At 21.7% G+C, this 13,442-nt stretch overlaps 1 protein-coding gene across 3 annotated transcripts in view; it reads right to left on the bottom strand.

The window, feature by feature from the left end:
- LOC122504372 (lachesin-like) overlaps positions 1–13,442 on the bottom strand; it is a 203,160-nt gene that overhangs the window by 166,426 nt on the left and 23,292 nt on the right. For all 3 annotated transcript variants that reach the window (XM_043615456.1, XM_043615458.1, XM_043615455.1), the window contains exon 3: positions 2,124–2,200. The gene's annotated coding sequence lies outside the window, so the exon portion shown is untranslated. The remainder of the gene's footprint in view (positions 1–2,123; positions 2,201–13,442) is intronic.

Below are 13,442 nucleotides of genomic sequence, written 5' to 3' on the forward strand. Positions count from 1 at the left end.
ATCAGATTTTCAAAATTGAAAATAATTAAACTTTCTTGTACGAGGAGAATTGAATTTCGCAAAAATTGTTATTTGATTTATAAAAATAATCTTCATTACGAAAATTTTAATTATTCTGAAGAATAAAGGAGGGTAAAAAAATTATTATATATTCAACTTTCTGAACAAAGAATATAAATAATGTTTTTTTTTAGAGAATTTTCACTACTTTTAATTCGCTTATTTTCAAAAAAATTTCGAAAAAATCAATTATTTAAACAAAAATTTTATGCAATTTATTTTGCACAATAATTCAATTACTTTCACTAATAATAAAATTTTTCAAAAAAAAAAATTTAAGCATGAATTTAATTATTTTCATAAATAATAAAACTCATTGAAGAATTTCAATTATTTTTGTTACTATTTTAAAATAATTGATCGAAAAAATTCAGTTATTTTCACAAATAAAGTTTTCCACAAGAATTCAATTATTTAAACTAATAAAATTTTCATTATATTTAAATTTATTATATTTCAATGAAAAATTAATTATTTAAAACAATGTTCATCAAATTCTTATGAAGAATTCAATTACTTTCGAAAAAAATAAAATTTTTCATAGAAATTCAATTTTTTTGAAATATTTTAATAAATTTTTCCGAAATAATTCAATTATTTTCAAAAATAATAAAATTCTTTTCTGTAATTCAATTATTTTTGAGAATTATAATAAAATTCCTAGCAAACTATTCAATTATTCTCGTAAATAATAAAATTCATAGCAGGATTTCAATTATTTTTAATACAATTTTAGAGGAATTGCTAAAAAAATGTAATTATTCTTAAAAACTTAATTTAAATTTCTCGAAATAATTATTTAAAAAAATGAATTTTTAGTATTTTTTGGAAGGAATGAATAATTATTTTCAAAAATTTAATGAAATTGTTCGAAATAAATTAATTGTTTTAAATACAATTGTAATTAAATTTTTTTTAAATAATTCAATTACGTCGATATGTAAATAAGAAAATTATTCTCGAAAATTCAATTATTTGGAGATTATTTTAATAAATAACAATATTCATCACAATAATTCAATTATTTTTAAAAGTAATAAATTTTGTTCTTCGAAATTCCATTATTTTAAAAAAATTCTAATAAATCGTTCGCAAGAATTCTATTATATTCATAAATAATAAAATGCTTTTTATGAATTCAATTATTTTCAAAAAAATTTAATAAAATTTCTCAGACATTCAATTATTGACAAATTTTTTAATAGAATTCTTTGTAAAATTTAATCGGAGTGATCGATTTCTTCATGTTTTATAATAATATAAAATTTATAATAATAAAAAATTTATAAAAATAATTAAATTATTGCGAAGAAATTTATAAAAAAAAAATTGTAAATAATTGAATTCCTGTGGAATTTTTATTGAAAATAATTAAAATGTCTGTGTACAACTTTATTAAATGTTTTTTTAGATATAATTGAATTCTTTTCGGAAAAGTTTATTAAAATAGTCGATATTGAAAATAATTGAAATTAAGACACGAATTTTATTGTCATTTTTCAAAATAATTGAACTTTCGTGAAATTTTTTTTATTTACAAAGATAATTGAGATTTTAGCGAGAATTTTTTTTTTAATTTTGAACATAATTGAATTTTATGAAATTTTATTACTTTTGAAAATAATTGATTTTCTGCAATTATTTGTAATTTCTTAAAAATTGAATTTTTTTTAGTGTTTTCAATCAAAATTTGAATTACAATTTTTTAAATTCTATTATTTTTGAAATTGCTAATTTTATTTAAAAAATGAAAAAAAAAGTTAGCCGCGCGCTTTAGCGCGCGAATTGTTGCTGGTTAATTATAATGTTTATTATAATTGAATTGTTTCGAGGAATTTTATTAAAATCTTTGAAAATAGTAAATATTAACACACGTCATTGTATTATAATATTTCGACTACGTTGTTTATAATGTAAGTGAATCCACATCTCTTAATGATGCAATAAACATTTTATTCGCTTCTAATTCAATAATTATCCAACTAATGGAACAGTGCTTCAGAATCCATTAAGTCCTAAAATTATTCTCCTGGAATTATTACATTCTAAAATTGTTTACATACCTTTATGTCCAATATTGAGTTCCGAAAATTTCAATCCCCACGCTTAGAGTCGTCGTTTTCGTGGTCGCATATCTTTTCTAAAATGAAAATTAAAAAATTGTTAATTCAAAAGAAATTAAAATACAATTTTAATTATATAAGGCAGACTTTCAAGAAAAATGCAATTATAAATTTAATTACGAATACTCCATATTTGAAAATTATAGGATTGATAATAATAAACACAAAAGATAATAATAATGTTAATAAAAATAAAAATAAAAAAAAAATAAAAATAAAAAAAAAAAATAATAATAATAATAATAATAATAATAATAATCGCATAAGAATAATAATTTTAATAAAAGCAAAAGTTAACCTTTAGAATTTTTATAACCAATTTTTTGAATACGTGACTAATTATTGGAATAAATTTTAATTTATAGAAAAAGGAAATAAATTCCCTCCAAGTTGAACGTTCGAAACTTTAAGGGAGATTGATTTTGTAAATTCAATGTATGTAAACTTTGAATTTAAAGTAAACTAAGTGATTGTTTGAAAAAAAAATAAAAGTTGAGAAAAAATATATTCTCATTATTTTACATTATAAAGTATTGAACAAACTTTTCTCTGACTTCAGTTAATTGTCCTTTGTGTTGAAGTTTATAAACTACTTTTGTTTTCGTGAAAGTATTTTTCAACTAAATTGAATTTAATTGCGAAATAAAGAAAACTTATAGGTACTCTTATTAAAGATTTAAAGAAAAATGTTAAATTATTTCTCCCTTAAATTTTCCAATAAGAATATAATGCGGAAAATAATTAATTGTTTGTAACATCTTTTCACTGAGTTTTAGTTACAGAGAAATTGGTTTGAGAAGAAAACTAACTAATAAGAATAGCAGTAAATTAAAGAAAAAATAATTCTGTAATGTATGAAAAATATAATTTTTTTATGTTTTTAATTTTTATATAATTTAATTTGAATAAATCAAATTTTTTTTAATTTGAAATTTGAACAAAAAAAAAATTATAAAAAGAGAAAAAAATTCGTTTTTTATATGGATTAATGTACAAAAGTGCCAATTGCGAAAATTTGGGTCACAACCTTGAAAAGACGAGTAGATAATAGAAAGAAGAACGAGAGAAAGGTGCCCCATACGTAAATTCATGAATAATATTTGAAAAGAACCCTAACCCTCAGCGTTGCATGATAAAGGTATCATTAACCAAATTGCTTCCTTTACACGAAAGTCGCGTTAGGGGCAAAATTTCAAGGGTTACATTGGGATAGGAAAATGGACGTCTATCTTATGTGTATATATAGGTGTAGTATCAATTTAACGAATGTACCTTTAGTAATATAATGAAACTTTGTATATAAATGCGACTCTCTCGATATAACCACAATTCCCTGTCCAATGTATTTAGAATTATATTCAATGCAAATATTCAATCCTCTATAGATGTAATGAATTGCTTTCTAGGAAAATTTATCGAAACTCGCGCTCATAAAATTTGTCTTACGTTTCAACCATTGCAGGTCAATTAATTATTTCGTATAGTTATCGTTGAATCATAATTTGTCATTTTTTTGATAAAAAATGTATTTTAATGGTTTTTTCGAAAGAAATTAGGAAAGATTTTTTTTTATTTTTTTCTTAGTGATGGGGATATGGATTTTATTGTCATTATTTCATCGTTAGTAATATATTTACCAGATTGACGATTTGAATTGTCGGTGATTTATAAATAATACTGGAGAGCGTTCACGTAATTTTAACATAAAAATTACCACACTAAACAAATTTTTACTTTCACTTACAAAATTTCTACTTTCACTTTCACTCAAAAGATGTTTACATTCATTAAAAAAGAAAATTATCACTTTTACTAATAAAAATTTTGACTTCACTCAAAAAAATTCTCACTTTAACTTTCACTAAAAGGATTTTCACATTTATTCAAAAAAAAATTCTCAGTTTTACAAACAAAAATCTTGACTTCACTCAAAAAGTTTCACTTTAAAAACTTTCACATTCCTTAAAAAAATTCTCACTTTCACTAAAAAAAATTTGCACCTTCACTAAATAAATGTTTACTATCACTCAAAAAATTCGTACTTTATCTTTTACTAAAAGGATTTTTACATTTATACAAAAAAAAAATTATCACTTTTACTAATAAAAATTTTGACTTCACTCAAAAAAATTCAGTTTCACTCAAAAAATTGTCACTTTCACATTCAGTCAAAAAATTTTAACATTTCTCAAAAAAATGTTCACTTTCACTAAAAAAATCTTACCTTTACTCAAAAAATGTTCACATTCACTCAAAAAGTTTCACATTCACTTTAAAAATTTTCACATTCCTTAAAAAAATTCTCACTTTGACTAAAAAAATTTGCACCTTCACTAAATAAATGTTTACTATCACTCAAAAAATTCGTACTTTATCTTTTACTAAAAGGATTTTTACATTTATATTTTATACAAAAAAAAATTATCACTTTTACTGATAAAAATTTTGACTTCACTCAAAAAAATTCAGTTTCACTCAAAAAATTGTCACTTTCACATTTAGTCAAAAAATTTTAACATTCCTCAAAAAAATGTTCACTTTCACTAAAAAAATCTTACCTTTACTCAAAAAATGTTCACATTCACTCAAAAAGTTTCACATTTACTTTAAAAATTTTCACATTCCTTAAAAAAATTCTCACTTTGACTAAAAAAATTTGCACCTTCACTAAATAAATTTTTACTATCACTCAAAAAATTCTTAAAAGATTTTTATATTTATTAAAAAAAATTCTCACTTTTACTAACAAAAAAGTTTTGACTTCACTCAAAAAAAGTTCAATTTAAATTTTTTAAAAATGACACTATCACAGTCACTCACAAAATTTTCACATTCACTCAGTAAATTTTACTTTCTATAAAAAATTCTCACTTTTGCTCACAAAATTTTTACTTTCATTAAAAAAATTCTCAATTTTACTCGCAAAATTGTCGCGTTTACTAAAAAAATTTTGACTTTTACTTAATAAATTGTCATTTTTATTTTGACTCAAAAAATGTCCACCTTCCGTAAAAAATTCCCACTTTTATTCAAAAAATTTTTACTTTCACTTCGACTAAATTATTTTTATTTTCACTGAAAGAATTCTCCCTGTCACTCAAAGAATGTTTACTTTGACTTAAACTATTTTTTAATTTTACTTGAAAAATTTTGAATTTTGAAGTAGAAGTGAAAATTTTGGGGTGAAATTGAAAGTGAAAGTATATTTTAAGTGAAATTGAAAGTGAGAGATTTTTAAGGAAAATTAAAATTGGAAATTTTTTACAGATTTTCTTTTGGCATAATTTTCTTTTTGACAGATTTTTCTTTCTGTATAATTTTCTTTTGACATAATTTTCTTTAGGCAAATTTTTTCAGCAGATTTTTCTTTTATCAATTTTTTTGACAGATTTTGCATTTTGCAGATTTTTATTTTTCTTTTAATAGAATTTTCATTTGAAAGAAATTTTTGTTTAATCGAATTAAAAACAACTTGAATTTCTACTCAGTAAAATTTGTAGATAACCGCATTTTTATTTGCTTGAACTATCGTAATTAAAAGAATTTTTATTTAAAACACTTTTTAAGATTGGAAGAATTTTTATTCAAATTCTAGAATTACACTTAAGGAGATTATTAGTCTTTTGCAAATGTTTTGATTAAAATTAAACTAAAAAAATGAAATTTCCATTTGGTCGAAATTGCAAATTGCAAAAAAAATTTTAGCACAAAGCTCAAAATTGACCAATCACATTTTTTTAAAAATAGTGTTTCTGATTGATCAATTCGAAAATTCGCGATGTAATATTTTGACAATTTTCAATTTCCGATTTGAATTCGGCTCATTTAATATTCCGTTAAATAAAAATTGCGCTTTATAAAACTTTGTTTTAATATAAAATCTATTCAATCAAAAATTCGTTGAAATAAAAATTTTACTGAATAATAATTTATTGCAATAAAAATTCTACTGAATAATAATTTGTTGAAAGAAAAATTGTTTCAAATAAAAAGAGGGTTAAATAAAGAAATTTTCTTAATCGAAAATTTAGTTAAATAAAAAATTCGGTTGCATACAAATTTTTTTAGTACAATTCTACTAGTCTATTATAAATTCAAGTTAATTTACATTCGACCAATAAAAAATTCTGCAAAAAGAATCTGTAAATTATAAAATTATTCTATCACTATGAAAATATTCCTAAGGTTTTGAATGTTCACACGACATTTTTTTTTAATTCAAAATTTTATTACGATGTCATTACGTCACACATTAAAAATAATTTATAACTTAAATTTTCTAAATATTTAATTTAAAGTTTTTAATTTAATTATCAAAATAAAAGCAATTTCAAAAAAATATTCATTTTGACAAAAAATTTCGTTTCTATTTTACTATTTTTCAACTAAAATAATTACTTCCAGCTTCTTTCTAAAATCATTTCTAAATTTAATTCTACCTGTAAAGTAAAACATACTTATGCAAATACGACTATTGAAATTTTAATAGCATAAAATTTAATATCATCGTCTTAAATTTAACATATATCTTTCATTTAATAAACATATATCTGAATCGAATCAAAAATAAATCATATTAAAATTTTAACATAAAATTGACTACATATTCAGTGATAAATAATTTATTCAAGTTCATTAAAAATTGAATGGAAAATTTTCCATTCTCACTTATTTACTCAATTCTAAAACAAAAATCTCGTTTAACTAAAGTTGAAATTCTTCTTTTAGAATTAACAAAATTCACTGACAAGAAATATATGCAAATTCAATTTAAAGATAAGATGAATAACGAATGATTAACCATCCAATCTCGATGGGGTTGATTCGCATTCGCGAATGAACTACAGTGACACGAGGTCAGGAAACCGCGATCGAACCACAGGATAATATATTCACGTTGAACGGGAAATTTTGAATTGATCATGTCGAGCAGAGGTTACATAAATGGATGCTGCAAATCTAAAAGAAATAAGTCCATGCAATGTCATAAATCTATAATGCCATATTATAATAATTATAATTCGAAATTATTCGGCAAAAATTGAGTTATTCTTTTGCACATTTTATTCAAATGGAAAAAATTTATTTCTTGTATTTTCGTTTCTGAATTTATTTCGATAAAAAATTCAGTTTTTAAATTATTTCAGGTTTATCTTTTTTAAGATTATTGAATTTTCATAAATAAATAATTAAATATTTTTAACTAAAAGCTCCAAGAATTCGATAAAAATAATTAAATTCTCTAATGAGTTTACTGAAAATAATTGAACAAATACGAAAAATTTTATTAAATTGTTTGAAAAAAATTGAATTTCTGTGAAAAATTTTGTTATTTTTGAAAATAATTGAATTTTTTTATTAGAATTAAAAAAAAATTGTTTTAAATAATTCATTTTTTCGAAATGTAATAAATATTATGAACATTTTATTTTAAATAATCGATTTTTCGTGGAAAACTTTATTTGTGAAAATAATTGAATTTTTCAATTAATTAATTTAAAATAGTATTAAAAATAATTGAAATTCTTCGATGAGTTTAATTATTTATGAAAATATAATTGAATTCTTGCTTATAGAATTTATCAGAAATTAAAAAAAAAATTGAATTTCCATGAAAAATATTATTATTAATGATAATATTTGTATTATTGTGAAGAATTGTATAACAATTTTGTTAAATAATTGATTGTTTCGAAATTTTTTTGAAGATGCTATTCTAAATAATTTGAATTCCTCTGAAACATTTATTTTTTATGAAAATAATTGAATTTTGGATGAGTTTTATCAATTTTTGTTTTTTAAATAATTGAATTCTTTTGTGAAATTTTCTGAAAATACTAGATTATTGAAAATAATTGAATTTCGAATATTTTTTGAAAATAATTGAATTATTTTAACGAATTTGATTATCATTTTTGAGAATATTTTTCTGATTTCTAGTATTAACGAATTTAAAGTAGTGGAAATTCTCAAAAAAAAAAATAATTCTATTTGTTGAAGAATTTCATTGAATATTTAAAAAAAAATTCGGATTTTCAATAAATTATATAATTCAATAATTAATAAATAATTGAGATTTAAATTCATAAATTTTTTTTAAACTAAAGTTTCGAAAAATATTGTTTAAAATTCTAAAGAATTGAGTTTTTAAATTATTTCAGTTTTATTTTTTTTAAGATTATTGAATTTTTATAAATAAATAATATTGTTAACTGAAATTTCTAAAGAATTCGATAAAAATAATTAAATTCTTTAATTAGTTTACTGAAAATTTTGCAAATAAAAGAGAAGACTTCGCCCCAGTAAATATTTTATTAAAAATAAGTAGATACTCTTAAAGTTTAAAATTTAATTTTTGCTTCTAAAAGTTATCTTCATTATTTTTTCTACAATTGAAATTTAACGAATTTTTTGAATTTAAATGATCCTAAAGTTCTGAACGTTCAAATGAACGAAATTTATTTATTTTCTTCTTTAATTTAAATATTTGTTACAATAATTTTTTATCGATATAAAATAAATGAATTATAAAGTTTCTAAGTGTAAAATTTAAGTTTTTAATTTTTATTACAAACAATAAATTATAAAAACATTTTTAATAAAAAGTGTTTCATTCATTTGAACGTTCAAAACTTGTGGATCATGAATTTAAATTGCATTTTCTTGAGTTTGAAATTTGAATTTTTCGATCTGAAAATTGAATATAATTTTTTATAGGAATTAGGAAAAAAAATTAAAATTCTGTCTTGGAAATCAAGAAAAAACAAAAGTGAATTTTTGTTTTTTAACCCTGAAAATTATAAGAATTTAAACAATAAAAATGAAAAAGTGAATAATAAAGCAAAATAAAGAATAAGTTAGGAAAAAAAGAAAATAAAACTGAGAACCGGTGAAATTAAAAAAAATTTAATTCCAGACATGATGAAAAAGAAATTTCTATTTTCGTTACCAACAAGAAGAAAGAAATAAAATAAATATAGAATCTATTTGCTTCAACATATAATAAATGATTGCGGTACGTTTAACTAGCGTGACTTCAATTAACACAATTGTTTGGCAATGTTAATCCGTCGTGACTAAATAAACGATTTAGTTAAACGATACAATTGTGTTGCTGAGTAATTAAAAACCAATATAGTGCTTTCAACAGAGAAAATGGAAAATTTTTCCGTCTTCTTTTTTTTCCATTCTTTTATTTCGACAATGACCTATATATGCATATGAAAATCTCCCCCATATTCGAGAGGAGGAACATATATATCTATATACAGTGAATTTTGCATATATACAATACATGAAAGGAGGTTAAACAAGCAAAATTCTACGATGGTCGTTCGTATAATATGTGTGTGTGTGTGTGTGTGTGTGTATAAACAGTTCAAGATTTATACTAATTTTCCATTCAATATACAGCCTTCGAGGCAACTTCCCTTGAAAAGTAAATAATTATCGTCTGCTTTGGTGACTTTGTATCATCCCTTGTGTCAAATTCCAATGATGGTTGAACGGAAAACGGATATTCCGAAACGTTAATCTAACGGATCAATCAGACTACTGCGCCGCAAAACTGTCCCAACGAAATAGCCGATGGCCATACCATTCACAATGGACCAAAGCGAATCCCATATCCTGCTCTTGCACATTCGTCTGAATACGAATATATTGCGCCACTGTCGTATATATACATATTGAGAATATATAGATATATATTCACACGCTCGCAAATCAGTAATGACCAATTCAATCCAAGCAATTTCACGCGCGAATTCGTTAAATCCTCTCCCTCCCCCTCAATCTCTATCTCTCTCTCACTCTCCAAATAATAATGAATGCATTTCATTTTTTTTCTCAAATTGATGCGCTTGGAAAAAATTTATTCCTTATATTTTACCGAATTTTTCTATAAAGTTAGAATATAGTGCGGCGAAATCGTAATTTTTTAAAATAATTTTTGTATCATTTTCTTCGGTAATAATGATTTTTTAAAAACGAACAATCAATAACAGGATGTCTTCTATTTTCGTTCAACAAAATTCCCGGCTTTGTCCTAATTTTTCCCGGTTTTTTTTCTCATCAAATTTAAATTTATTTTGCTTTCGAACATAAATAAATCTACAACAATGGCTTCAAAAATTTTTATTAGATTTTTTATGAATATTTAATTCTTTTGTAGAGTTTCTTTAAAATTTTTGAAAATAATGTTTTTTTAATAATTTTAATTAAAAATTTAGAAAATAATTGAATTAGTTTCCAAAATAAAGAATTTTTTCAATTTTTTAAAATAATCTTGTCTGTTTATAATTATAATTGAAAATTTGATTGATTCAATTTTATTAAAAATGTATTGATACATTGCAGAATTAAATTTTTGCAAAGAATTTACAATTTATAAAAAAAAAAAAATAAATATTTGCGTAGCATTTTATTAAAATTTTTGAAAATAATTGAATTTCTACTAAGAATTTTATTACTTTTGAAAATAATTGAATTGTTTTTTAGAATTTTATGGAAATTTATGAAAATAATTGAATTCTTATGAAGAATTTTTTTTAAAAATAATATTGAAAAGAATTTAATAAATCTGAAGAATTTTGCTATTTATGGAAATAATTGAATTCTTGAGAAGAATTTTTTTACAGTTTCTAGAAATAATTGAATTCTTTCGCGAATTGTAATAAAAATTTTTTAAGAATAATTACATTTCTCGAGGAATTCGATTAAAATTGTAGGTATATGATGAAAATATTTTTTTCTATTTATGAAAATAATTGAATATATTGCAAAGAAATTTTTAAAAATAAAATTATAATTATTGTGAGTAACTTCCCTTGTTATTTTCGAAAAATTTTAATAAAATTCTTTAAAATAATTTAATTATTTTTAATAGAATATAAAGAAATTTTAATTATTTCAAAAATTTTCAATTATTTGTTTATAAAAATTCAATTATCTTGAAACAATAGAATTAAAAAATTTCAAAAATCTTATTTTTCAGAATTTTCAAAAAAACTTTGCGAAAATTCAATTTTATTACAAAATTTTAAATGTGTATTTTTTTTTAAATTAACAAATGAAAATTTTAATTATTAATCTTCGCACTAAGAAACATGAATACATTAGAAATGTGACTCTTTATAAAATTCAATTATTTATCAATTATTAAATTAAAATTCTTTAAAAATTTAATTTGTTAACAAGTTTTTAATGAAATTTTTTAACAAATTTAATTATTTTCAATTGAATTTCACTAAATTTCTATTAATTCGATAATATTTTTTTAATTTATTTACATACTTTATTTTAATCAGTGACTGATTATTAAAAGAATTTAAATATTTATAAAAATAATTTTATTCTTGTAAAGATTTTTACAATAAATTTTTAAATAATTGAATTCTGTTTGGACATTTTTTGAAAATAGTACATATTGAAAATCATTAAATTCTGAAAAGTTTTTAAAAATAAATAAATTTTACAAATAATTCAATTACAATTTTTGTCAATAATTGAATTCTTGCGAACGATTTTATTGGAATTTTTTAAAATAATTGAATTTCCAAGAAGAAATTTATTATTTTTAAAAATAATTGAATTCTTGTGATGAATATTGTTATTTATGAAAATATATATGAATTTTGCAAAAATTTTTATAAAAAAGCCTTAAAATAATTGAATTTTCGGGAATAATTTATTGACATAATTGAATTCTGGGAAAGAATTTTATTAAATTCTAAAAGAATAATTGAATTTAAAAAAAAAATGAATTAAAATTGTATATAAAATAATTGATTTCTTTCGAACAGTTTTATTAAAATATTTGAAAATAATTGAATTTCTGTGAAAAATTCTAATATTTTTTTAAATAATTGAATTCTTCATAAGAATTTTATAAAAATTGTTTTAAATAATTAATTTTTTCGAAGTGTTAAATATTATGAAAATTTTATTTCCTGGAAAACTTTATTTGTGAAAATAATTGAATTTTTCGATTAAGGTCATGTTATTCATTCAAAATATTATTAAACATAATTGAAATTCTTCGATGAGTTTAATTATTTAGGAAAATATAATTGAATTCTTGCTTAGAATTTATAAAAAAAATTTTTTTAAAAGTTGGATTTCCATGAAAAATATTATTATTAGTGAAAATATTTAAATTATTGTGAAGAATTGTATAAAAATTTTGTTAAATAATTGATTTTTTCGAAATTTCTTTTAAAAATTCTATTGCAAGTAATTGAAATTCCTCTGAAACTTTTATTTTTTATGAAAATAATTGAATTTTGGATGAGTTTTATCAATTTTTGTTTAAATAATTTAATTCTTTTACGAAATTTGATGAAAATACTGTAGATATTGAAAATAATTGAATTTCGAATATTTTTTGAAACTAATTAAATCGTTTTAAAGAATTTGATTATAATTTTTTAGAATAGTTTTTGATTTCTAGTATTAGCGAATTTAAAGTAGCGGAAATTCTTAAAAAAAAAATAGAAATTGTAGCTTTTAGTGGATGAAATTTAAAAAAAAAGTGCCCAAATAGTAGCATAACGTAAAAAAAATAGTAAATATTAGGTTTTAGTAAATAAATGCGAAAAAAATTGAATCAAAATTGTTGTATCACAACAATTTTGATTCGTTTTTTGTCTCAATTTGATATCCTTAGAAAAATTATTCTAACAATTAGCAGAAAACTACCAAAAATTAGTAAAAACTGTTATTAAAATAATAAAGTATAAATAAGGTGAAAGAATGTCCACCTCCAAAAAAGTGATTCGCTTTTTAAAAGTGTGCAAATCTGTTGAGCGCGGCTTTTTGAATCACATGTTCCTGAAACACGTTGATCACTGGATTCACTGCGGTTTTCGTTAAAAGCAGCAGCAGCAGCAGCAGCAACAGCAGCAGCAGCGCGGTCAGTGCGTATATATCGATGTTGAGAAGAGAAATGCTCTAACTCTCGCAGTGACACATATGTGCGAGTCACATATAGAGGGTGTCGAAAGGAGCAAAAAAAAAAATAAAATAAAAAAATAAAAAAAAAATTTTACGTAAATTAGTGTCAATTGCGAAGCACGTTGCGCGACTATGAAGGATGACATGGGCGGTCTGTAGAATTGCTGGTCGGGCTTTTGCTTGAATCATGAGAGGGTAAAGGGGAGTAAAATGGGTGGAACGCCAAATATGAGGGGTAGTGGTGTACTGCGTGTGATTGATGAGGCAGTGATAGCGACGGGTCTGCACTCGACACCTCACCGCTGC

This window comes from Leptopilina heterotoma, unplaced genomic scaffold (genome assembly GCF_015476425.1).
Source record: "Leptopilina heterotoma isolate Lh14 unplaced genomic scaffold, ASM1547642v1 Lhet_293, whole genome shotgun sequence".
NCBI classification, from domain to species: domain Eukaryota; kingdom Metazoa; phylum Arthropoda; class Insecta; order Hymenoptera; family Figitidae; genus Leptopilina; species Leptopilina heterotoma.